Raw genomic sequence first — 26,885 nt, forward strand, 5'->3', positions numbered from 1 at the left:
CAGGAGCCCTGCTTTCTCCCACCCAGGCCCTGCTGCTGCTGCGTCCCTCAGACTTACCGAGCACTGAAGAGCTTGCAGGAAGGTGTCGGCGCTCCCCAGCCAGCGATCTACGGTGCCAAGTCTGAAGACGCATGAGCCAGAATGTCTTCTGGCTCAGGCACTGATTCCCTGAAGATATGTGACATCAGTCCGGGCAGCACAAACCTGCTCTGCTGAGAAGTAGCCCTGACAGTTCCATCCTGACCCTTGGAACGGGGCGCAGTCCAATGTCTGGTTTATCAGTTTCTCCGAGCTGTCCGCCTATTTCCTTTGGCTGGAAACTATCCAGGCAGCAGACTCACTGTCAGATCATTATCAGGGATGAAGTCCTAGAATCTAGAAACCTTGGGCACAAAGCCCCCTTTTTCCCTAATTCTTTTTAAATTCACAGTAGGAACCTGGATCTGCTTTCATCCTGCTTCCTAAGAGAATTATATTATTCTAGAGTTGTTGAGGGACATTCAACCCCTCATTTTACAGATGCAGTCACTGAAGTTCAGGGAGGGGAAGAGTCTTGCTCAGGATCAGGCAGCTGACAATAAAACATCACAGACTGAGTCTCTGCCTTGCCCTTCAGCTTGCAGGGCAGTGAGCACATCACAGAATTTCCCTCACAGTTTCAATTTCAAATAGTCTGTATCTCACAATCAGACAACACTGTTACATTTGCTAGAACCTTAGGCTCACTACATGCACTTCTGTGGTTAAATCAAAGGTTTAACTCTCAAATTCCAAATCTGAAACCCTTTAGATATTGGAATATCTTTGGGAGCCTGATGAAATTTATGAAACCTTTTCACCAGAAAATCCTACTCACATATACAAATATACTTTTGCATGCAATGTCAAGAGGACTACAGACCATTTAAAGTGCACCGACGTCTACAAAGTATAGGTTTGGAACACTGATTTACAAGTAGAAATTTCAATATTGGTCGAGAGGATGGAAGCACCATAATAGACAAAGGTGTGCAAATATGAGGTGGCAGCACTCAAATCATAAGTACTACAATGACAAGGAATATTATATATTTACATTCTAGAAAGATCCTTTTAACCTCCCACTACTGTGTGGTTAGTTAATAGCAGTAAACCAATTTTGTCCATGAGGAAATGGAGGATCAAAAATTTCAGGGACCATTCCACTTTGCTGAAAAATGGCAGAGTCAGAATTAAAACAGATCTTCTCCCTAGCACTGTCTTAGCTACGCTACTTGCAGATTTGTCTCAGGATCATTCTTGAACAAGTAAAGGCAAGACTTTTTATTTTTTTAAAGATGTGGATCTTTTTAGAGTTTTGTAAAAACATCCTTAGACAGCAATATCAGTTAGAGGCTTATGAAACCTCTTACAAAACCAAAGGAGTATAAGCCTGTAGCTACCCTCTGAGCATTTTCTAAGATCCTGGAGAAATTCCCAGAATAGACTGGTTGTGACTCAGGATGAGTGCTTATAACCACCAGGGCAGATTCCACAGAGGTGGTTGACCTGCAGCCTTCCTATAGCTATATTTCTCCAAGAGCTAGCCTAAACAATGATACCTAACATGCAGCTATGAGAACGTGATTGCTTTGGTTCTGAGAACTGTCATTGTTCCAACAGAAAAAAAAATATGGAGGATTTCCCCCATCCTATTCTATCCTATTTTCCCACAGGACAAATGAGAGATTAGCTTACAAGTGGAGAGAAGACAGAGCCTCTGCCAAAATCTTAGAGAAGGGGAGCAATAAAGGGCACAGAAACAAATTTTACTTATTTCATATGTGAAAAGAATTCTAAAGCAGGATAGTGGGGTGAAGTTAGAAGTCCCTGTATATGAAGTCAGGTTTCAAAAGAAGTAGCAGTGATTATTGCTGTAGTGCTTCTCACCCAACCCAGGCAAGCAGGAAAAGTTCAAGTCCCTTATAAATGTGGGTCTTACTGCTTACAATCACTGGACTTCATCACTTATAAAGCAACTCAAAGAGACACAATGGGGAGCTACATGTCTTTTTCACCTTAATATGAGTTATTCTGGCCTTATGCCAAGGGACAGCTGAAAGATTTATCAAGAAGAAGTGAGCATCCCAAGATACCATAGAATACTTGTTAGGAGAGTGAAAAATACAGAAGCCAGAACTTTACAGGAGGTGGAAAACCAAAAAAGCAACTTCCTGTATTCCATGAAGAGATCCAGGACAGTCCTCCAATAAAGATTCCATAGGAATCTAGAGATTCCCCTCCCTGCAGAGGGTGGCAGTTTCCTAAGGCAGAGAGGATGAGGACCCTGAGTGTATCCATAGTCAGAAATTTCAGAAGTAACGCCAGTCACTTCTGTCCTCAGTCAGAGAGGGCCAAAGCACAGGTTCCTGGGTATTTCAGGCCAGATTCTTGGTGACTGCACTTTCCCTTCCGTGACAGCTTGGAAAGTGAGAAGATAAAAGGGGTGTGGGGTTTTGAGTGTATTATTTTTCACATTTGCTATCTGGTCTCTTCTCTAAGGATGAATGAAAGTTGACTTTGATAGGCGGAGTGGGAGACAGAACATGAAGGCTCTGGGTACCTGAAGGAAGGCTAGAGAAAGATGGAGCATCAAAATGGGAGATGGGAAGCTTGAGAACAAGCACAAAAGTCCTCTGTGGACAAAAGTCCTCAAGATGCCCTCTACAGAGCACATGGTAAAGCTTTAAGCTTGCAGGACAAGATCTTATGTTTATAAATCAGATTATTTCAGAAATGATCACCATTAACCTCTCCCAAGAAGGGACAAAGTGTAGATCGAACCAGTCAATCCTCAAGGAAATCAGTCCTGAATATTCATTGGAGGGACTGATGGTGGAGCTGAAACTCCAACTCTTAGACCACCTGATGCGAAGAACTGACTCATTGGAAAAGACTTTGATGATGGGAAAGACTGAAGGCAGGAGGAGAAGGGGAGGACAGAGGATGAGATGGTTGGATGGCATCGCCAACTTGATGGACATGAGTTTGAGCAAGCTCCGGGAGTTGGTGATGGACAGGGAAGCCTGGTGTGCTGTAGTCCTTGGGGTCACAAAGAGTCGGACATGACTGAGAGACTGAACTTCATTGCTTAACTTAGCTCGTAGATCCCCAAGGGCCTCGGGCTATGTTCCTGATCTGCCCTTGTTTCTCCCTTGGGAAGTAGCTCAACAAAATCATATGTAGTTGGGAAGGGAGCTGAGATCATTACCTTAGTGAATTCCCTGGCCTCTTAGAAAAAATGACAACTTGGAGTTAGCTTTGCACAGGGGGAAGAAAGAGAATGAGTACCTGGGAGGTGGCAGCCAAGAAAGCAAAAAAAAAAAAAAAAAAAAAAAGAAGTGCACAACCAGTAGCTGGGAGAGCAAGAAGCAAGTGGTTATGGTTCATAACAAAGTCTAGAGCAAGTTGTGGGACAACAGGGTTTCAGACATTCCTGAAATACAGGCTGTAGTAGAGGCTGGCATGTCTCAAAGCTGGGCTGGATGAGGACACAACACAGAACATTTTTTTTTGTAAGCCAGAGCTTGCTGAAGGGGCATCGTCTACCTTTGCCCTAGACAGGGGAAATAGATGTGTGTAAGCCTGTTGTGAATCTGAGCCTCTCTTTCTTACTAATGGCTCAGAAAGGCATATAGAGGCATACGTGAAACCAAGGTGGTTTCTGAGGAGCTACAGCTGGATTAGTGGCTGGGGTGCCAAATCCCAACCTGAAGAAACGAGGAAGATCCAGGAGGAAGATCCAGGAAAATGCTTTTACTGATGCAAGCAAGAGGTGGAAAGATCAAACTGTGTACTGAATTTTAAAGCCAAATGATTCTTTTGAAAGTTTTTGCTTGTATTCTTACAGTTAGTCCTGTCTATTTTTAAAAACTTTTATTTGTTTATTTTTCGCTGAGCTGGGTCTTTATTGCTGCACCCGTGGGACTTTCTCTAGTTGAGGCAAGTGGGGGCTGCTCCCTAGTTGAGGTGTGTGGGCTTCTCTTGGCCGAGGTGGCTTCTCTTGTTGCAGAGCATGGGCTTGCTCTCCCAGAGGCATGTGGGATCTTTCTGGATCAGGGATCGAACTTGTGTTCCCTGCATTGGTAGGTAGATTCTTAACCACTGGACCACCAGGGAAGTCCAATTTTTTTTTTTTTTTTTTTGGTGTCAAAATATTTATTTTTTTTTAATAAAATGGGGAATACAGAGTGACTTGGTTTTGTGAACTCTTGTTAAAATGTTCTTACGAGGCTACATTAAACGTGTCAAGCCTGTATTATTTTTGTTTGTTTTGTTGTTGTGTAATTTTACTTGTTCATGAACTCTACGTCTGAGACACAATGGCAAGTTCACAGCATCCTCAGCTGACTTTCAACATCACATCAAAAAAAGCCTGGGGTGGCAGGAAATGTTCTCCCATACCAGCAGGCACCTGCCCTTCCCCTTGTTTTTCCGCTCCTGTGGTAAATGGGTTTTCTGGGCACAGGATTATTTTGGAAACACCTGCTAGTCCTTCAGACCTCTGGGCAGCTGCCCAAATAAACACTCTTGCTTCTTTCCCTTCCTCGTTGCAATGAGTTGTACCTGATTTCCAAATTATTCCCCCAAACCTTCCCATATGTAGAAAGAGACAGATGCTATTTAATATTTTTTTCTCTTTTCACAGGGATGTTGGATGATGTGGAGATAGAGATAAGAAGAAACAGGAACCAAGGAGAGAAGGAGCAGTTCCATGATGTGCCCCGAAGCCCAGCTGCCCCTCCCTGCACTTGCTCCAAGGATCTGAAGGGCCCGCATAGGTAGCGATCCACTCCCAGCTATACTGGAGCTCAGGCCAGACTAAGAGTACTAAGGTGCCTTCAAATACCACCAGCAGGAACAGGTAATATCAAAAGGTTGATAAGGAAGGAGTTACTGGTCTGACTGCCTAATTATACAGTTTTGTTTCTCAAAACTGCCTCCTTTAGGCACCCCCTAACCCCTGACCATTGCTGCTATCTATACTCCAAACCAAGATATAACACAAAGCTTGACTGTCTCAAAAGACTGGCTCATGTGAACACCCACTTCACATAGCCCAAGGAAGTCTCACAATAGTATCTATCCCACCCCCCCAAGATTCTTCTCACATTGGGTGAAATCAAGTATAACTGTCCACTCCACCACAAGTCCCACCCTAATTGAATATTTCTAACTCTAAGGATGAACCAGCAAGAACAAAAGTTTTTGAGCAAGGGTCTATATACAGCCTTAGGAATTTAAGGGCCTGTAAACAGGGCCCCAGATATATATATACAGATTTTCTCCTTTAGAGTACTTTCTATTACTTTGGGTGAAAACTGATTTTTTTTTTTTCATTCACCAGGTGTTCAAAAAATTTCCTTTCTTATTCCTCACTCAGGAAAGACCAGACAGTAGAATGGCCAAAAAGAGAAGGGGCCAGAGGAGAGGCAGAGCTTTGTGGACCATCCAGCAGAAGAGGACATAACCAGGAATGGGAAAGGAGGTAGCATGATTCCCTCTTCTGGTCTGTTTGTAAATAGGGAGTGAAAACAAGAGATATCCATCAACCATCCCCTACTCCAGGTTTTTATACCACAGCCCTAAAAGTCACTCTGATCCCTCTAAAGGAGATGGCAGCACCATTAAGAGATTTGACATTGCAGCTAACACCTACATCACTTGACATGCCAAGTATTATCACATATAATACTTATATTACCTGAAAGATATATTTGGGCCTCATCTGATGTCCTTCTGCCACCTCTGACACACACATGCAAAGAAGGCCATCGTGGGAAAGACTCCACCCTCTACCATACACTTATTCTCACTTTAGCCCAAGTCATCTATCAACAGAGAGATTGGGAAGGGAATCTAGCTATAATCTTGGTTTAAAAAAAAGAAGAAAAAGCTGTATTTTTTAGCCATTGTGAAGGTTATATGACTGCTTCCCAAAGGGCAACTGAGGGTTGGTTTGAATAAAGGAGGAAAGCACAGGACATGAAGGCTTTGGTTACCAAGAGGAGGTCAGATTCACTGCAAGGGAGGTGGTAAGGCCGGCAGACAAACACCCCGACCTCATTACAGTCTATAGCAGATCCTGGGGAATGCTCCAAATGCAGGCTGTTAGAGATGCCACCTGCCACGGAGAGCAGGTGACAAAGCAGAAGGGATGAGAACCCATAAGGCACCTATAAGTCAATGGTTTCAAACGCGATACTAGCCTCTCCTCTCTAGAAAAGGGGAAACTATGTAGATAGATCTGCGTAAACCCTAGGCAACATTCCTAATCCCCAGAGAATTCTCCCCTGGGAAACATGTTACTAGCAAAAATGGAGACCCAAGGATGTCTCTGACCATAAGTGCTAATTATTTGGCCTCTTATCCAAAGAGCTTAAAGGAGGTTTTGACAGGATGGTGCTGAGGACATCAAGACCCTGGGCATGAGGAGGAAGGCTATCAAGAAGATGGAAGAGGGAGATGAGAGGAGGGGTGAAGGAGAGCAAGAAAACAATCTTATTTCCTTTCTCAGAGAGATTTAGGGCAAGCCCTGGTGAAAGATTCTAACTATGCTCTAGGGCTACAGTATGATGTATCCCAGAGCAGGCATGGTAAGCATGCATAGCCCATCTGTATTTCAGAGGTTTCAAAAACGCATTTCTTCTCTTTCTGCCTGGAAGAGGGGAAATGTGTAGATCCCTGGAAGTCCAGACAACATTCATGTTGGCTATTGCACTCTCCCTTGGGCTGTACGTTGAATATCAAGACAAACTATGGGCCCTTTTCCCCTTGGTGGTGATACACCTGGTCTTTGCTGAAGGACACTTGATTTTTGGTTTTGCTAAAGGAGGAGGAGACAAAACACGAAGGTGTTTGTTGACTCAAGAGGAAGCCTTGACAAATGCTTCAGCTTTGAAAAGGGATGGGGAAAAAGTAGGGGAGGACCACACTTCACAGAAGCTCAAAAGAAAAGGACCCCTCTGTTATTTATGGCCCAAAGATACCAACAGCAAAGGGAGGGGTATGTCTGAAACCAGACAGAATGACAGCTCTTCCATAAGCCAGAGATTGAGGAGTGATATAAGCCACCTCTGTCCTAAGGCAGGGAACCGTCTTTGTCCCTGTCCCCTCCCTGCAGCAGCGTGGAGAGGAAGCAGTGGGAAAGGTTTGATTTCACTTATGGTGAGTGATGTGACCTGCCAAGGATGACTGTGAGCTTGTGTGGGCAGGAGGATATCAAGGAACTGGGTACTGCAGAGTAGCCTGCTGTGGAGAATACTGAGAGCATCAGAAGGGCAGAGGAGGAGCTGGAATATAGTGCCCAAGCTCCATAGACACCAGGGCACATCTCAGAAAAAGCTCCAAAGGTGGGCCTAAGGTGATAACCACCTATCAGTTGAGTTCTAAGGGAGAGCGGATGCAGGTCCATGGTTTGGTGTTGAAATGTCTTTCATCAAATTACAGTGATACATGAGACAAGTGCTCAGGCCTGGTGCACTGGGAAGACCCAGAGGGATCAGGTAGAGAGGGAGGTGGGAGGGGGGATCGGGATGGGGAATACATGTAAATCCGTGGCTGATTCATGTCAATGTATGACAAAAACCACTACAATAATGTAAAGTAATATAATTAGCCTCCAACTAATAAAAATAAATGAAAAAAAAATTACAGTGATGGTAGACATGTGTGTGCTTCTGTGTTGCTTAATCCCACCCTTATTAGATACTGATTCAGGGAAAGTAGAGGAAGTCTCATAATTTCTCCCACAATATATATAAGTGAGGATGTGGCAGCCATGGGCCCAGTAGTCCTAAAGTACCCAATTAACACTTTTAGCAGTGCCAGAATCTTTTTAAAGGTCTGAATCTTTAGCCACTAGCCACATCACTGGCTCCCCATCCCAGTATAGTCTCAACCAATACAGCATCTGTGGACCCAAATTTAGGGTCATTGAAATCAATTTCTGCCCAGTATACATGCAGAATGCCTTATCCCCACCAGGCCTTGCATTCAACCACAGTCCAGCTACAAGAACATTGGCATTATTCCTGCCTTTGGCAGGGTATCACATAATTCACTAGCAGGCAATTTAAGAGCAAGGACCTGGTCTTACTCATCTGATTTCCCCTGGTTTTTAAGCCTAGTGCACAGAATAGTCAGCTCTCATAAATAAATATGTATTTATTTATACATAAATATGTATAACATATGTATAAACATATGTATTTATAAATACATAAATAAATATGTATTTATTAAGGAATAAAGGAAAGAAGGGAGAGGAGGGCAGACAGAAAACATGCTTCTGGGAGAAAGGACACAACTATGTGCTCTTTCTGTCCTCTCTTGAAAGACTGTAACCCCATTCCTTTTTTCTCTCCTTCTTCTTGCCTATGTCCTTCTTTCAGTGACAAATTATTTCTTTACTTTTAATGTCACCTAATCTCTTCCTGTTTTTGCCTTGTTTTTACCCATATTTACTTTTCTCGACATTTCTGCTTTTCTCTTACTCAGGTTTTTGCATATCTCATCTGCCTATTTTTTTTCTGTTTGATCGCTTATTCTACCATCTGATAACATTTCATTTTATTAAATAGGGATGTTGCAGCCTCAGGAGAGTGAAGGGGTGAAAGAGTAGTTATAAAGCAAAAGTGTCATCTCAGAATTTGCCATATGGGTAGGACCCATTCATCCTTCTTCTCCTAGCCTGTCCCAAGGACTCAGAAATGGCCATTCAAGGCTTGTCCCACCCCCATCACCCTCTGGGCTCTGTCTGGTCGCCCTTCCGATCTACCAGTTACCATCAACAAAGGAACTAACCCTGGGAGGCACTGCCTAGCTTTCTGTCTACTGCACTACCTCAAAGAAACAAGCCCCAGGTCCTATTTCTGAGCCTGTATTCTACAATGAAGACCTATTTCTTCAAAAGCCAAAAGAAATCCTTGTTTTCTCCACAGTCTGCTTCCCCAGAAGCTGACATCTGAGAACCCCACATGCTTGTCTAGCCTTGGTACTAAGGTTTCTAGGAACTTTGTTAGACATGCACAGAGACTGTTTAGCCCTTAATTAAGGGATGAATCCCAGCTTCAGCTTTCAAGTCCAGTTTATACCCTAAGATCAGCTCCACTAATTGAAAAGAACCTTCACAGAGTAAGGGGCTTTGAATCTTAGCATCACCTGGGGAGTGTCTCCCCACAGTAGGTTCTCTCTATTTGAAGAGTAAAGTAATTTCCTTAAAGGCATTACAATTAAAAAAATTAATTTATTTATGGCTATGCTGGTTCTTCATTCCTGCATGTGGGCTTTGCATAGCTGTGGTAAGAGAGGGTTTCTCTTGTGGAGCATGGGCTCTAGGCTGCAGGGGTTTCAGTAGTTGCCACACACAGACCCAGTAGTTGTCCCTTAGTGGTAGGTGGGATCTTCCTGGACCAGAAATCGAACCCATATCCCCTGCATTGGCAGGTGAATTCTTAACCACCAGACCAAAAGGGAAGTCTGGCATTACAACTGAAAGTCCATTTTTTTTTAAAGCATTATAATACACATAAAAATGTAAGGAAAAAACAGTTGCTTCCTTTACAGAATGAGGTAGGGGAAGGCAGAGATCAGGGCTACTAATCTTGCATGGTGGAGAAAGCATGGCTTTATGTGGAGACTCAGATGGCAAGTGTTCAGATTGCAGTCAGTGAGTACCTGTGAAAGTTGGTGCATCTGATTTCTAATGACGTGGAGGCACGCACACAAGGGCATCTTTCCCTTTTTCAGAATCCTGGTGCCTGTGCCTGAGAAGAGGATCTAATTATGCAGACACAAAATAAACCATCTAGAGTCACCACCTGTCTGATAAAATTGCCCTCAACCAATGACTTCTGACCATCTTTTGGACCAAACAGAGGTTTGTGTAGTCAAGGCTATGATCTTTCCAGTAGTCAGGTATGGATGGATGTGAGAGTTGGACCATAGGATGCTTTCAAATTGTGGTTCTGGAGAAGACTCTTCAGAGTTCCTTGAACAGCAAGGAGATCAAGCCAGTCAGTCCTAAAGCCAGTCTGTAACTAAAGTAACAGACATTTCTAGGCGATAACACTCCTTAAGGTCTGATGGAAGGTCAGGGGTTGGAGTTTACTTGGCTTCTTGACAAGCTTCCTGGCAGGGGCCATCAAATATCCTAGTGATATTGTCGAGTTTTCCATTTAGCATCTGGGGGCTTCTTGTCAGGAGTTCTGGGAATGCTGACTCATTCAGCAAGGACAGGCCCAGCCCCTCTAACAGTTCACTCTTTCATTCATAAAGCTTATGTATTGGAGCACCTACAACATGCCACTCACTGAGCTTAGCAGTGGGTATTTAAGAGGACAAAGTGTAGGAGCTAATGATCATCACCGATAGACGTCCCCAGGGCTCTCTCCTGCCTGTGGCAGCTTCCAGAAGCTCTTTCTTCTTCAGTTCACAATGTCTACAGTTTCTATAGAAACTTTTCAAGTTTCTATCTTGCCTGACTGCTTCCTGCCCTGTGTTCCTGTATTTTTTTTTAAATGTGCTACACTCAGTATGTCTTCAAATTTGGAAAACCCAGCAGTGGCCACAGGACTGGAAAAGGTCTGTCTTCATCCCAGTTCCCAAGAAGGGCAGTACTAAAGAATGTTCAAACTACCAGACAATTGCACTCATTTCCCATGCTAGTAAAGTTATACTCAAAATCCTGCAAGTTAGGCTTCAGCAGTACTTGAACTGAGAATTTCCAGATGTACAAGCTGGGGTTAGAAAAGGCAGAAAAACCAGAGATCAAATTGCTAACATTTGCTGGATCATAGAGGAAGCAAGGGAATTCCAGAAAAACATCTACTTCTGTTTCATTGATGGTGCTAAAGCCTTTGGCTGTGTGAATCATAACAAACTATGGAAAACTCTTAAAGAGATGGGAATATCAGACCATCTTACCTGTCTTCTGAGAAACCTGTATGCGGGCCAAGAAGCAACAACTGACTAGTTCACAACTGAGAAAGGAGGACAACAAGGCTGTATGTATATTGTCACCCTGTTTATTTAACTTCTATGCCGAACACATCTTGCTAAATACTGGGCTGCATGAGTTACAAGCTGGAATCAAGACTGCCAGGAGAAATATCAACAATTTCAGATATGTGGATGATACCACTCTAACAGCAGAAGGTGAAAAGGAAATTAAGAGCTTCTTGTTGAGGTGAAAGAGGAGAGTGAAAAGCCAGCTTAAAACTCAACATTAAAAAAACTAAGATCCCGGCATCCAGCCCCATCACTTCATGGCAAATAGAAGGGGAAAAGGTAGAAGCAGTGACAAATTTCTGCTTTTTGGGCTCTAAAGTCACCATGGATGGTGGCTGCAGCTATGAAATTAGAAGACAATTGCTTCTTGGAAGTAAAGCCATAACAAACCTAGACAGTGTATAAAAAGCAAAGACATCACTTTGCTGACAGAGGTTTGTGTAGTCAAGGCTATGATCTTTCCAGTAGTCACGTATGGATGGATGTGAGAGTTGGACCATAGGATGCTTTCAAACTGTGGTTCTGGAGAAGACTCTTCAGAGTTCCTTGGACAGCAAGGAGATCAAGCCAGTCAGTCCTAAAGGAAATCAACTTTGAATACTCATTGCAAGGACTGATTCTGAAGCTGAAGCTCCTGCACTTTGGCCACCTAATGGGAACAATTGACTTATTGGAAAAGACCCTGATGCTGGGAAAGATTGAAGGAAGAATGAGAAGAGGGAAACAAAGGATGAGATGACTGGATGGCATCACTGATTCAATGGACATGAACTTGGGCAACCTCTGAGAGATGGTGAGGGACAGGGAGGCCTGGTGTGCTGCAGTCCATGGGGTTGCAAAGAGTCGGACATGACTTGGCAACTGAACAACAACAATAAAATATACTTAATATAAAAGTTACTGTTAGTGACATTTAGTGTATTCATAAGTATCACCACCATTTAGTTCTGGACAATTTTCACTACCCCAAAAGGAAACTCTGGTCTCTTTATATACAGTTACTCCCCATCCTCGGCTTCTTCCCCTCCCACCACCACCCAGCAGCCATGAATCTGCTTTTTGTTTCCATGGGTTTGCTTATTTTAGATATTCCTTAAAAACTGAATTATGCAACATAACTATGTGTCTGTCGTCTTTAATTTAGTATAAAGCTTTCAAGGTCCATCCATATTATAGCATTTGTCAGTGATTCATTCCTTTTAATGTCAGAATAGTATTCTATGGTATGGAATATACCACATTTTATCCTTTCATCAGTTGATGGACCTTTGGGTTGGTTTTACTTTTCAGCTACTATAAATAGTGCTCTTCATCCATGTTGCTATACATGGCATTATTTCATTCTTTTTTATGGCTGAGTAACATTCTAGTATACAGATAAATCACATCTTCTTTATCCATTCCTCTATGGACATTTAGATTGCTTCCATGTCTTGGGTTGTTTTTACTTTTTGGCTGTTTAAAGTAGTGCTGCAAATTTTTGTTTGAACACCCATTTTCAGTTTTCCTGGTATAAGCCTAGAGTGAGATTGATGAATTATATGGTAATTCTCATTTATTAAGAGATTTTCAAACTGTTTTCCACAGTGGTTGCACCATTTTGCAGTCCCACAAACAGTATATGAAGGTTCCAATCTTTCCACATCCTCACCAACACTTGTTTTCTGTTTTTAATTATAGCCATCCTAAAGGAATGTAAAGTTGTACCCTCCTGTGGTTTTTATTGCATTTCCCTAATGGCAAATTATGTTGAGCATCTTCTCATGTACTTCTTGGCAATTTGTCTATTTCCTTTGTAGAAATGACCATTCAAGTCCTTTGCCCATTTTAAACTGTGTTTTTGTCTTTTTGTTGTTGAGTTATGAGTTCTTTATATATTTTGGATAATAGACCCTTATCAGATATGAGTTTAAAATATTTTCTCCTATTCTGTAGGGTGTTTTACTCTCTTGATGGTGTCCTTTGATGCACAAATGTTTTAATTTTTTTTTTACTGAAGTATAATTGATTTACAATGCAGTGTTAGTTTTGGTATACAGCACAGTGATTCAGTTACACACACACACACACAGTTTTCCTTTATAGATTATTACGAAACATTGAGTATAGTTCCTTGTGCTGCAGTAGGCATTTATTGATTATCTGTTTTGAGTGTAGTAGTATTTATATGTTAGTCCCAACCTCCTAATTGATTCTCTCCTCTCCTTTTCCCTTTGGTAAACATAAGCTTGTTTTCTATGTGAGTCTTTGTTTTGTGAATAAGTTCGTTCGTATCTTTTTAAAAAATAGATTCCACATATAAGCAAAAATCATATGATATTTGTCCTTCTCTAGTTTTGTTGTTGTTCAGTCACTCAGTTGTGTCTGACTCTTTGTGACCCCATGGACTGTAGCACACCAGACTTCCCTGTCCTTCACCACCTCCTGGAGCTTGCTCAAACTCGTGTACATTGACGTGGTGATGCCATTCAACCATCTCGTTTTCTGTCGTCCCCTTCTCCTCCTGCCTTCAATCTGTCTGGCTTACTTCATTTAGTATGATAATCTCTAGGTCCATCCATGTTGCTGCACATGGCATTATTTCATTCTTTTTTATGGCTGAATAATATTCCACTAGGTACAGATAAATCACATCTTCTTTATCCATTCCTCTGTCAATGGATATTTAGGTAGCTTCCATATCTTGACTGTTGTGAATAGTGCTGCTATGAACATTGCAATACATGTATCTTTTCAAATTAGAGTTTTCATCTTTTTTGGATATATACCTAGGAATGGAATTGCTGGATCATATGGTAGTTTTGTTTTTAGTTCTCCAAAGAGGCTCCTTACTGTTTTCCACAGTGGTTGCACCAATTTACATTCCAACTAACAGTAGAGAAGAGTATATTTTCCTCCATATCCCCTCTGCATCCCAGCCTTTATTATTTGTAAACTTTTTGATGATGGCCATTTTGACTGAGTGAGGTAATACCTCACTATAGTTTTTATTTGTGTTGGTCTAATAATTAGATATGTTGAGGCTTTTTCTTTTTTCATGTATTTGCGGGCCATTTGTATGTCTTCTTTAGAGAAATATCTATTTTTTGTTTGGATAGTTTTTTTTGTTTTTAGAAATTATTGCTTTATTTGAGAAACTTACTTCCAAGTTACTTTTATGTGTTTTAAAAAGTCATAAGGAGCATCCAAGAAAAAAAATATAATTTCCATAGGAATAAGGACAAAAAAATGGGGTTGATGACTGTCCCAAATGATATTTCCCAAAGGAAAAAAGTGTAATATTTAACTTCTTTTTTTTTTTTTTTTGAGGCAGGGTAAGTGAACTACACACATCATAAATAGAATTTTCTTACTTTACAAGGAGGAAGGACTGTGATCCTGTTTTTGATGCATATTAAATACAAAAATCCACTGTTCTGATCAAGATGAGGGAAAAAAACATCATTCTTCAACCCTTCGGTTCTCGAGCAATGAAATCCAAAGGTCTGTTGAATCCACCTTTTCCATTCATGTATTGCCTATACTTTCTCTTCTGAGACACATTTATGGCATAGGCATTTACAGAGCCATCCACCTTTTTCCCTTTTGTGACGTCAAAGGAGGCAAACCCCATTAACTTTATCATTTCTATTTCTTCCTCTGTTTGTTTTGCCCTCTAAGTCTTATTCAGTCAGCTCACGTTCTTTGCTCTTTGGTTTCTTTCTCCTCCTCATCTCTTTTTTCTTTCAGTCGAGAAGGGGAAGCAGATGTGGATCTATGTCCTCTTGGGGACCTGGAACGCCTTCTGTGCGGGGAGCGAGAGTGGCTTCTTCCTTGATCTCTCTCCCTGGACTGGGACCTTTCTTGGCACCTGTGTTCTCTTTCCTGGGATATGGACCAGGACTGCCTATGCTCCCTCCGTGGGGAGCAACTGTGGCGGCGACCCATTTGGAGTCCTTCCAGGACTGAGAAATATCTATTTAGATCTTCTTCCTAAGATCGATTTGGTTGCTTTTTGGTATTGAACCACATGAGCTGTTTGTACATTTCATAAATTAATCACTTTTTAGTCACATCACTTGCAAATATTTTCTTCCAGTTTGTAGGCTGTCTTTTGATTTCATGGTTTTCCTTTGTTGTGCAAAAGATTTTTCTTTTTTAAAAAATATTTAATTGGCCTGTGCTGGATCTTAGTTGGAGCATGCAGACTCTTAGTTATTATTTTTGGCTGTGCTGGGTCTTCTTCATCATGATGCATGTTTGTTGTTGCACACAGACATTGTCTAGTTGCAGCAAACAAAGGCTACTCTCTAGTTCCAGTGCGAAGGCTTCTAGTTTTGGTGGCTTCCCTTGTTGTGGAGCACATGGGCTCCAGCAGTTGTGGTGCTTGGGTGCAATAGTCCAGGTGTGTGGGCTTATCTGCCCCGTGGCATGTGGGATCTTTGTTTCCAGACCAGGGATTAAATCAATGTCCCCTGCACTGGCAGGCAGATTCTTAACTCCTGGACCACCAGGGTAGTCCCAAACATATGGGATCTTTTAGTTGCGGCATGTAGAATCTTTAGTTGCAGCGTGTGAACTCTTAGTTGAGGCATGCAAACTCTTAGTTGCGATGTGTGGGACCTAGTTCCCTGACCAGAGATTGAACTGGTCCTCTGCATTGGCAGCTGGGAGTCTTTATTTAGCCACTGAACTACCAGTGAAGTCTCTGCTGTGCAAAAAATTTTAAGTTTAATTAGGTCCCATTTTCATTTTTATTTCCATTACTTTAGGAGACCAATCCAGAATGATATTGCTGTGATTTATGTAAAAGAGTGTTCTGCCTATGTTTTCCTCTGGGAGTTTTCTTATTAACTGGTCTTACATTTGTGTTTTTAATCTCTTCTGAATTTATTTTTGTGTGTGGTGTTAGAGACTTCTCATTTCATTCTATTACATGCAGCTGTCTAGTTTTCCCAGCACCACTTATTTTTTGCTTGTTTGTTTTTTGGCTGTGTGGCGCTGCTTGTAGGATCAGGGATAGAATCTGGGCCCACAGCAGTGAAAGCATGCAGTCTTAACCACTAGACTACCAGGGAATTCCCCCAGCGCCACTTATTGAAGAAACTGTCTTTTCTCCACTATATATTCTTGCCTCCTTGGTCATAGATTAATTGACCATAGTTGCATGAGTTTATTTTTGGGCTTTCTATTCTGTTCCATTGATCTTTTTTTATTTTTTCTGTGCCAGTATTATACTGTTTTGATCACTGTAGCTTTATTGTATGATCTGAAGTTGGGGAGCCTGATTCTTGCAGCTCCATTTTTCTTTCTCTAGATTGCTTTAGCTTTTCAAGGTCTTTTGTGCTTCCATACAAATTAAAAAAAATTTGTTCTAGTTCTGTGAAAAATGCCACTGGTAATTTGATATGGATTGCACTGAATCTGTAGATTACCTTGGGTAGTATAGTTATTTTTACAATGTTGATTCTTCCAGTCTAAGAATATGGTGTATCTTTCTGTTTGTGTCATCTTCAATTTCTTTTATCATTGTCTTATAGTTTTCTGGGTACAGGTCTTTTGCCTCCTTAGGTAGGTTTATTCTTAGGTATTTTATTTTTTTTAATGCAGTGGTCAATAGGATTGTTTCCTTAGTATCTCTTTCTAATCTTTTGTTGTTAGTGTATATAAATGCAGATTTCTATGTAGTAATTTTGTATCCTGCAACTGTACCAAATTCATTGGTGAGATCTAGTAGGATTTTAGTATTTTCTATGTATAGTATTCGGAGAAGGCAATGGCACTTCACTCCAGTACTCTTGCCTGGAAAATCCCATGGACAGAGGAGCCTGGTGGGCTGCAGTCCATGGGGTCGCTAAGAGTCGGACACAACTGAGCAACTTCACTTTCAATTTTCACTTTCATGTATTGAAGAAGGAAATGGCAACCCACTCCAGTGTTCTTGCCTGGAGAATCCCAGGGAAGGGGGAGCCTGGTGGGCTGCCGTTTATGGGATCGCACAGAGTCGGACATGACTGAAGCAACTTAGCAGCAGCAGCAACATATATAGTATTCTGAGCTTTCCCAAGTGTTTCAGCAGTAAAGAATCCACCTGCCAATGCAGGAGACACAGGTTTGATTCCTGGGTTGGGAAGATCCCCTGGAGAAGGAAATGGCAACCCACTCCAGTATTCTTGCTTGGATAATTTCGTGGACAAAGAAGCATGGCAGGCTACAGTCTATGAGGTCGCAAAAGAGTCGAACATGACAGTGACTAAACTACATACATAAGATTCAATTACCTGTCATCTGCAAATAATGATAGTTTTACTTCTTTTCCAATTTGGATTCCTTTCACTTCTTTTTCTCCTCTAATTGGTGTGACTAGGGTTTCCAAAACTATGTTGAATAAAAGTGCCTTGTCTTGTTCCTGGATCCTTTCACCACTGAGTATGATGTTAGCTCTGGTTTTGTCATTTATGGCTTTTATTTTGTTGAGGTAGGTTTTCCCTCTATACCTACTTCCTGGAGAGTTTTTTTTTTTTTTTTTTATCATAGATGGATGTTGAATTTTATCAAAAGCTTTTTCTGAATCTATTAAGGTGTTTATATGGGTTTTATTTTTTAATTTGATATTAAAAAAATATTTGGCTGTGCCAGGTCTTAGTTGCTACACATGGAATCTTCAGTCTTCACTGAAACATGTGAACCCTTAGTTGTAGCATGCAAACTCTTTGCTGTGGCATCAATTTGATATTTTTATTTTATTTTTAAAATTTTATTATAGTTGATTTCCAATGTTGTGGTAATTTCTGTTGTATATCAAAGTGACTCAGTAATATATGCATATATATATATATATTCTTTTTCATTATTTTTCTTTATGGTTTGTCACAGGATATTGAATACAGTTCCCTGTACTATACACAGTAGGACCTTATTGTTCTAATCTTCAGTTTGTTAATGAGGTGTATCACACTGATTGTTTTGTAGATACTGAAAAATCCTTGCACCCTTGTAATAAATCCCACTTGATCATGGTGTATAACCCTTTTAATGCATTGTTGGATTTGATTTGCAAGTATTTTTTTGCTTGTGTCTATGTTCATCATTGATATTGGCTTGTATTCTTCCTTTCTGTGTGTGGTATATCTTTGGTTTTGGGCTTCCCTGGTGGTTCAGTGGTAAAGAACCCAGCTGCCAATATAGGAGACTCAGTGCAATCCCTCGGTCAGGACCACCCCTGGAAAACGAAATGGCAACTCACTTCTGAATTCTTGCTGGGGAAATTCCATGGACAGAAAAGCCTGGCAGGTTACAATCCATGGGGTCACAAAGAGTCAGACATGGCTTAATGACTAAACAGCAAAAACAAAAAATCTTTGGTTTTGGTACCAGGCTGATGGTGGCCTCATATAATGAATTCAGAGGTGTCCTTTATTCTCAAGTTTTTTGGAATAGTTTCAGAAGAATAGGTATTAAATCTCTCTAAATGTTTGGTAAAATTCACTTGTAAAGCCATCTGGTTCTGGACTTTTGTTTGTTGGGAGTTATTAAATCACAGATTCAATTTCAGTATTTATAACTGGTCTGATCATATTTTCCATTTTTTCCCAGTTCAGTCTTAGGAGATTTTACCTTTCCAAAAATTTATGCATTTCTTCTAGGTTGTCCATTTCATTGGCATATAGTTGCTTGTAGAGATTCTTATGGTCCTTTTAGTTTTTTTTTTTTTTTTAATTTGAATCATACCTTTTCTTTTGGCCACACCCCATAGCTTGCGGAACTTCTTCAATCAGGGATCAAAACCACACCCCCTGTAGTGGAAATGCAGAGTCTTAACCACTGGACCGCCAAGGAAGTCCTCTTCTATGGCACTTTGTCTTTCTGTGGTGTTGGCTGCAACTTCTTTTTCATTTCTGATTTTATTTATTTGGACCCTTTCCCCTTGCTTCTTTATGAGTCTATGATTCTGGCTAAAAGTTTATAAATTTTGTTTATCTTTCAAAGAACCAGTTTTAGTTTCATTGATCTTCACAAAAATTTTAATTCTGATGAAGTCTAATTTATCTATTTTTTGAAAATTATTTGTGTTTTTGGTATTATATCTAAGGAACCATTGCTAAATCCAATGTCACAAAGATTTACCCCCTATATTTTCTGTTAAGAGTTTTATAGTTTTAGTTCTTATATTTAGCTCATTTTGAATTAATTTTTGCATAAACTGTGAGGTAAGATCCAACATCATTCTTTCGCATGTGGCTATCCAGTTGTTCCTGCACCATTTGTTGACAGGGCTATTCTTTCTTCATTGAATAGTCTTAGCATCCTTGTCAAAAATCAATTAACATTCAATTTATATTTCTGGAATCTTAATTCTATTTTATTGATCTGCATGTCAATCTTATTCTAGTATCACATTGTTTTATTGTAACTTTGTAGTAAATTTTGAAACAAGGAAGTAAATGTGGGTCCTCCAACTCTGTTCTTCTATTTCAAGATTTTTTTTTCTCTTTTTTTTTTTGGTCCCCTTTCCATTCCATATAAATTTTAGAATGATTTTTTTTTTCAATTTTTTCTAAAAGATCTTTGGTTTTGTTTTGTTTTTAAATCATGACTGCATGGAATCTGTGGATTGGTTTTGGTATTATCACTACCTTAACAGTTTCAAGTCTTTCAATTCATGAAAATTAGGTGTCTTGTCTTTTCATTTTAGATAACTTCTTTAATTTCTTTCAGGAATGTTTTGTAGTTTTCTTTGTATTATACACATCTTGTATCATCTTGGTTCTGTATAACCTTGGTTCCCTTCCAAGCTCAACAGCTCAGGGACAATCTTTCAGCTCCAAGGCTGGGGACCAGCTCCTTACAGAGTCTCTGGTAGCAGTTCTGTTCCACGCTCTTTCAAAAACTTTATAAACACCTCCTTGGAATGGCACTAGGAGACTGAATAAATCTATCATTACCACACCAGCTACAGTTCTCAGGCCCTCTCTGGCACTTCTTTGTGCACTGGGGCAATGGTCAGGCTCTTTGAAGAGCAAAAACCTGTAAAGGCCATAAGCCCAAACCCCAGTCCTACCCCAATCTTTGTTGGTCTAGTAGCCACACTTTCCATCACATTTTCATATGTGTTACAGGGAATAGATCCCACGAGCCACAACAAAAGAGGAATATAGTCTCTAATGAAAAACACCAGGAATGGAATTAAGCCTCTCCCATTTTTAAGAGCCTTCCTCAGTCAGAACCTTCCTTCCACAATAGTGAGATTCCAGCCAGCTTCACATCTCTCTTCAAGGAACTGACCCCCAATAAAATCCCCAGATGTCCAGCTTCCATCAGACATTTTTACAACCCTCCATTGAGCAATCAGATCCCCTTCAAAAGAGATATAAGCAAGAGCAGGTTTTGAGATTTGAAAGGTAGAGAACCAGGCAGTACTAGGCCACTGAGAGGAAGAGGGGGCTTGGATGGGTATGAAAAGACTGCCAATAGACTTCCCTTTTGAATAGCTGGCCCTCAGGCCAACCCTGAAAACAAGATCCAAACAAGATCCAAATAAGTACTAGAAGTGATGTGTACAACAGACATGCTCCCAGAGAGGCAAGACCAGAGCCCAATTGGCATAGCAGACTTTCAGGGGAGTGATGGGTCATCTCTCCATTCTAAATATCCTCCTAAATCCAAGATACCCCCTTCTTGCTCCTTGTTTATCTCCTCACTGCATCCCTGCAGTAGACCAGAAGAGCCTTGATGGGACTTTGAAAGTATATGACATCACATGGGTGCCAGCACTATCACTGGACAGAGGAATAATGGCAGCCAGCATTGATAGATGTGTAACATCTAACTACACAGAGCATTCTGCTTATACTGAACTCATCTTACCTGTCCTACATCACGCTGAGGTCAGTACTAATTATTATTTCATTCTTACTTTATAGTTGAGGAAAATGAAACACAGAGATTTCAAGTAACTGGCCCAATGTTACACAGTTGGTATAATAGCAGGACTTGAACTCTGATAGTCTAGCTATAGCCTCTGACCTCTAGTGCCTGCGTCTTTCTATGGTGACTGGGAATTTCTCTGACAAGATTTCTTTTCCAACAGTGTTTTCTTCCTTTCAATTTCCCTTCCATTTTATTCGTTTAGCAGAACACCACTTTTGGTTGCTGTAGTCCTCCTGGGACAACATTTGTCTGACTTTTCCCATTCAGTCAACCCCTTCTAACCTGGTCTTTGCTTTGCTACCTTCTCCCCAACCTCAAGGACTTGCAAACATCTTTCTCCTTTTTCCTTTGAGCTGAGAGAACTGAAGAGGAGGTCTGATTTGGCAAGAGAGACTCCTTGCAAGATCAGAGAGATCCTGTGTATGGTCAGTAGGATCTGAGCTCCAGTGTCTAAATCTGCTCCATGTTCTTGGGGGAACCTGCTCTCTCCCACCCTCCCCTCCTGCTTTTTGATCACTCAGTCTCCTCTGCTATTACTCTCCTGGCCTGTGGCTCCTCCCACCCCCATCACCCATTTCCATTTTTTCATTGCTTTATCTGTTTTTCCTGCATGTTCCCCTTCTCCTGACACATGTTCATCTCTGGAATATTTTTCCTCAGCTTACTTTTTCTGCATATGTCTTGCTGAAGTTATGTCTGTGTCTGCTTTGTGTGTGTCTATTTTTTAATGCTGATATTTTTCTTTCGGTCAGGTGAGCCCAGAGGGGAACAAGAGCTCACTAAGATTTATTTATTTTGAAAAAGATACTCCTATTCTCTTTTAACATGGTTTAAAGGCCTTGGCCACTTATGCCCTCCAACATGATGCTGTAACCATAAGCACCTTGGCTCTTCGCTCTAGCCTTTGGAGGTACCATTCCCTTTGCTAGAAACAATTTGCCACCCTGAACCCATATTCAGCCACTCCCACTCATTTTTCTAGCCTCAAACACTGCTTCCTCCAGGAGGCAATCAATGACTACCCAGGTGTCTAAGGTGGGCTTCCACCCTGTCTTTCTACTGTTAAAGCAACAGTTACGTCTACTGTACTTGCCTTTTTTCTTATATGTCTCCCCATTAGACTTAGCTCTTTGAGGGCAAAGATTTACTTCCAGACTTACTTCCTTTTAATGGAATAAAAAAAAAAGTCTCCAGTTCTTGGGCTTCCCTGGTGGCTCAGGTGGTAAAGAGTCCGCCTGCAATGCAGGAGACCTAGGTTCAATCCCTGGGTTGGGAAGATCCCCTGGAAAAGGGAATGGCTACCCAGCCCAGTATTCTGGCCTAGAGAATTCCATGGATTGTATAGTCCATGGGGTTGCAAAGAGTCGGACATGACTGACTTTCACTTCAGAAAAAAGGCTGCTTCTGACATGCTTCCCTACCAACTGTTCTCTTACCACATCATTCTCTGAAACAGTGGCTCATTTCTGCTGATCTGGGATTCTACAAGCCCAAATAGTACCTGCATCCTCCTCCACGTCTTAAGAGGCTTTGGTTCCTTGGGGGGTGTTTCTTCTGACTTCTCAAGTCAATCTCTACTTTTTTTTTTAAAAAAATTAATCATGGAAGAAAGGTTAGGTGGAGGTTTTGTGGAGTCCTTCTAGTAACCATGTCGGTGGCTCCACTTCTAGGTAGGAAACTTAGGTGAAACCAATCACATTTATCAGTAAGCCTTCCCCACTGCTCTAACAATAGTGTGCTTTTCTCTAAGGGAGGCACCATATCTTAGTTTTTTTTTTTTTTTCATATCTTAGTTTTTTCCTCCTTCTTCCAATGCCCTGAAAAAACATTTGTGGAAATGTTTCATTGACATATATACATGTATATACATGTGTATGTACATGTGTGTATATACCTACGTACAGATTATCTAGCTATAGATAGATCTTCTATATAGATGTTTCTTTCATAATATATATATGTTTATACATATATCTATACATAACTGAGAAACTGTGAATTTGGGCCATAAACTGGGTTTTGAGAGGACCCAATCAGTTCCAACACCTTTAAATCTGAGCCATGAAATTTACATATGCTCTTAAAGGAAAATGTCTTGTCCAGTAGCTGCCGCCAAAGGAAAACTACATCATCGCCAGTATCCTGCCTGTATTATCTGTTTCTTGAATGAATATTCAAACACTGGTTAGTCAATTCACATTTCTCTGCATGTTCCCCAATCCTAGAGAGGGAAATCTGAGCCATAGCAGATTTTACATGTCCTGTTGCTGGTCTCACCCTCCATCAGAGCACCCAGCAGGGTGCGCTCTACCCTGGTCTCCCTCCTGGTGGTGGCATCCTCAGCTGATCTGCTCAGAGTCACCCTCTCCACAGCAGCGCCCCACCTGAGTCCTTCCACAGACCTTTCTGTGCCCCAAGCCCAGGCATTCAGGAGCTTTCTTGAGAAACTTAGGCTACATCTCATAAAATATGCCACATCTCGTGAAATTCCTCAGTTGTCTTCCTTTATGTGATTTTCTTAGCTATTTTGGACATTTACTCTCCCACATGAATTCTAAGATCATCTTATCTGCTTTTGGAACAATAAACAATCAAATTCTTATCTTCCATCATAACAAATATTTAAAGAAATCAAGTTCTCATTGCATGGCTAGTAGTTTTTGCTTGATACACTTAGTAGCTGTATCCCTAGGTGTAAATAAGTTTGTGACATAATTTATTCAGCCTAGCTTCTTAGTGATACAATTTACGCTTTCTCGTTTATATGTTTTCATTTGACCATTCTTTAAAATTTTCAAGCCTTTTGAAAGCATTTTAAGTGTATTTCTTGTTCAACAGCATATAACGGTTTTTTTTTTAACTCAATGCATACTGTCTTTCAACAGGGAAACTCAGCCCATTTACATTTCATAATAACTATATCGTTAGTCTCCCTTTTATTCCTTTCATTCTACTTTAAGTTCACCATTTACCAAGGGTATCCCCTTCTCCTCTCTTTTTCTTTTTTTTTGCTTTCCTTATTTTTTACTTTCTCCTGGATAATTTAGAAATTCTACAGTGTTTATCCATTTTGTCATTTCCTCCCACTTTCTGACATGATCAAATGCATGTTTCTTTTCTGGGAAATAAAAAGATACAAATTTTCCTCCACTCCCTCCACAAATTCTATATATGTTGTCACAGAGAGAGGACTTTGCCCAGTCATATTTGGCTGAGGAGGGAGGGGCAGGGCAGGTAAGCAAAGTGGGCTCAGACCTGGGAACGGGACTCCAGGAGCCCCCATCCAACTCTGTCTCTATGGACAGACTAGATCTGACAGTTCCCAGTTACCAACATGCCAAAAGTCTTACTTTTAAAGCTGGAGATGTCTCTCTCAAGACTTGATGCACCCGACCTCAGACCCCTTTGGGGACTGATGTGGGAGAAGGAGATAAAGAGGCTGCTCCAGGAAGTGCGGAAGTGTGCTGAAGGGAAGCTATGGGGCCCCTCTGTCTGCAGAGCAGGTATGGAAGCTCCCCACACCAAAGCCAGCTGTGGCGCTGGGCAGCAGGAATGCTGGGGGCTTCAGCTCCGGTGCTCACAGGGAGGAGGGTAAGGCGTGTAGGGGAAGAGTGCTCCTGGGGATCACGGCTCAGGGCGGGGCCCATAAGGTAAACAAAGAGGCCCTGCTGGGGAGGCGGGACTGCAGGAAGACTGAATTCTATGACAGGGGCTTTCCTGCTATGGAGGATGTGCTTTTAACCGGGGAGGAGAGGACAGTATCCTGGGGTCTTGTGACTGAAGTGTTGCTTTTCAGGGAACATGGAAGGTCTGGGGTGGTCAGTCAGCCTCAGATTGGGAGTGGGCAGGCCCCTCCTACCCTTGGCCCTCAGCTGGGCACTGCATATTTAAGAGGTTGGTTCAGAGCCTGGGTGAGACTCTTCATTCCCCATGGGGAAGGTAGACTTTCCAGCTCTGGTCAGATTATTCCAAAGACCCAGGATCCTAGACCCCAGCACACCCTAAAAGACAGTGAGGGTCTCAGGGTCTGCAATCTCAGCTCCACTATCTAATACTGGGTTCTCATAGAGTGTTGGGCATACAGACGAGAATAAGGTGCACGCTAAAGGAGGTTGTGGCTCCTTTGGTGGTAGGGAAGCAGGAAAAAGGCTACTAATTCTCATCTAAGCATGGACAACCTGACGGGCACTGTGAAGTATGAAAATCCTGACAACAAGCACTGTCAACACTCATTTAGAGATGAAAAACCAGAGTCTCTGATTGGATGGCCTGCCCAAGGTAGCACACCTCCCCCATGTGGAAAGCCTAGATGAAAGCTGGCCCTGTCCAGTTTCAAAGCCCAAGTCCTAACCTCTAGACTCTCTCAAATTGTTTTGAATACTCTGGTAGCCATAATTCGGAATCTGGCCTTACACTTACCAGTGAATGGGGAAGCTACCCAAGGACTGAATAAATAAGATACAGGAGATCCCTTGGTGACAGGGCAGTCTGCTCCCAATTCACAAGTATACAGTGTGGGTCGTCCTCTGGTCCTTCTCTTAGGGGAAGGTATAATTAATTACTCAGGTCCCTCGGCCCCAAACCATGGTCAATCCCCACTAACCGTTTCCATACCAGTTCCTCGTCCCCTGCCCTAAGCTGCTCTTGCCTCCTCTTTCTGTTAGAACCATACTGTGTGGGGAAGGCCTGAGTATTAGAGGAAGTTCCCCGCAAGAGCAAACAGGTGTCTCTTGATCAGGTTGTCAAAGGGCTTGGTTCCCTGTTCCCACAGTCTCTTTATATCTCTTAAAAAGTCTTTTAAAATATATTTGCATTGTAGAAAACACAGATAAAAGGAAAATGGAAAGCATTCATCTCATCACTACTAAATAACCACTGTTCCCATTATAGCAAATCTCTCTCCATCTGCCCTGGGAAAGAATAGGCCTATGAAGCAAAGCTTAATTGTTGCCTTTGTGGAGGTGGGAGGTTATAAAGCCTACAGTTTTTGTAAGAAGTTGTGTTAGCTGTTTAACCCATTGTTGTTCAAAAGACTCTGCCACAATAACTTTATAATTTAGATAATATAGGTGATGTTTATTAAACCTGTTATCAACAGGTAATGCTCAATTAAAAATGGTTTTCAAAATGGTATTCTTTAAATACCTGAGTTTAATAAGCCAAGCACAAAAGACATACAGGTCGTGCTTGCCATGAGCAGAAGACTTTCGGATCTGAAGGGTAGCCAGGTAAAGGACATGTGAGTAACTGAGATCCAGGAGAGGGTGATGAAAGGACATAGAAAATGCCAAAAAGACCCAGGAGACGCCAGGAACATGGGAGTGACAGGAGCACAGATGCCTCAGATGTTTCAGAACAAGGGACTGTATGACCATCTTTGCTCAGCCAGAGCCCTCTTACCTGCAGATGAGAGCCAGAGGGCCGGCTGGGCAAAAGGGCAGGGAAGAGGCTTAAACGCCGGCCTCAGAATGGAGTAGAGCAGGGAAAAGGAGAAATGGCTTCATCTCTGGGGAGGATTAGGAGGTGAGAAAGGGGCCCATGCCCTGCCCCCATGATCCAGAATAGTCAAAGACTGTTCAACCCATCAAGTTAAAAAAACGAGACCAAAAGGGCTCAAGGAGAAGGCATACTGGTCTGCCTCCCCAGGTACAGTGTAGAGCTGCTAATCTGGCATCCAGAGGGCCCACGTGAGGTCTCGTTGCTGTGGGGGGCGATGGGCAGACAGCCACGAGAAGAGGAACAGAACTCCCAGCCTGCGACCAGCCCAGAGCGTCCATGTGACATCCCCAACGTCTCGGCGCGTGGTGTAGGGCTCGTGCCCAGAACTCCAAGGTCACAGGACTGAAAGGAGGCGGGGCTGCCCAGGAGAGTCCACGGACCGCTCACCTGGACCTCAGCCCGGTCATTGGTCAGATCCCTGCAGGGAAGCTCTGAGAAGCCTGCACCCC

General features: G+C 41.8%; 1 pseudogene; it reads right to left on the minus strand.

Annotated features, from left to right (window-relative positions):
- The window catches only part of LOC139035626 (ras-related protein Rab-13 pseudogene), a 32,080-nt pseudogene extending 5,318 nt beyond the window's left edge, over window positions 1–26,762 (minus strand).
- Window positions 26,763–26,885: the final 123 nt, after the last annotated feature.

Source organism: Odocoileus virginianus, chromosome 6 (assembly GCF_023699985.2).
Source record: "Odocoileus virginianus isolate 20LAN1187 ecotype Illinois chromosome 6, Ovbor_1.2, whole genome shotgun sequence".
NCBI lineage: Eukaryota > Metazoa > Chordata > Mammalia > Artiodactyla > Cervidae > Odocoileus > Odocoileus virginianus.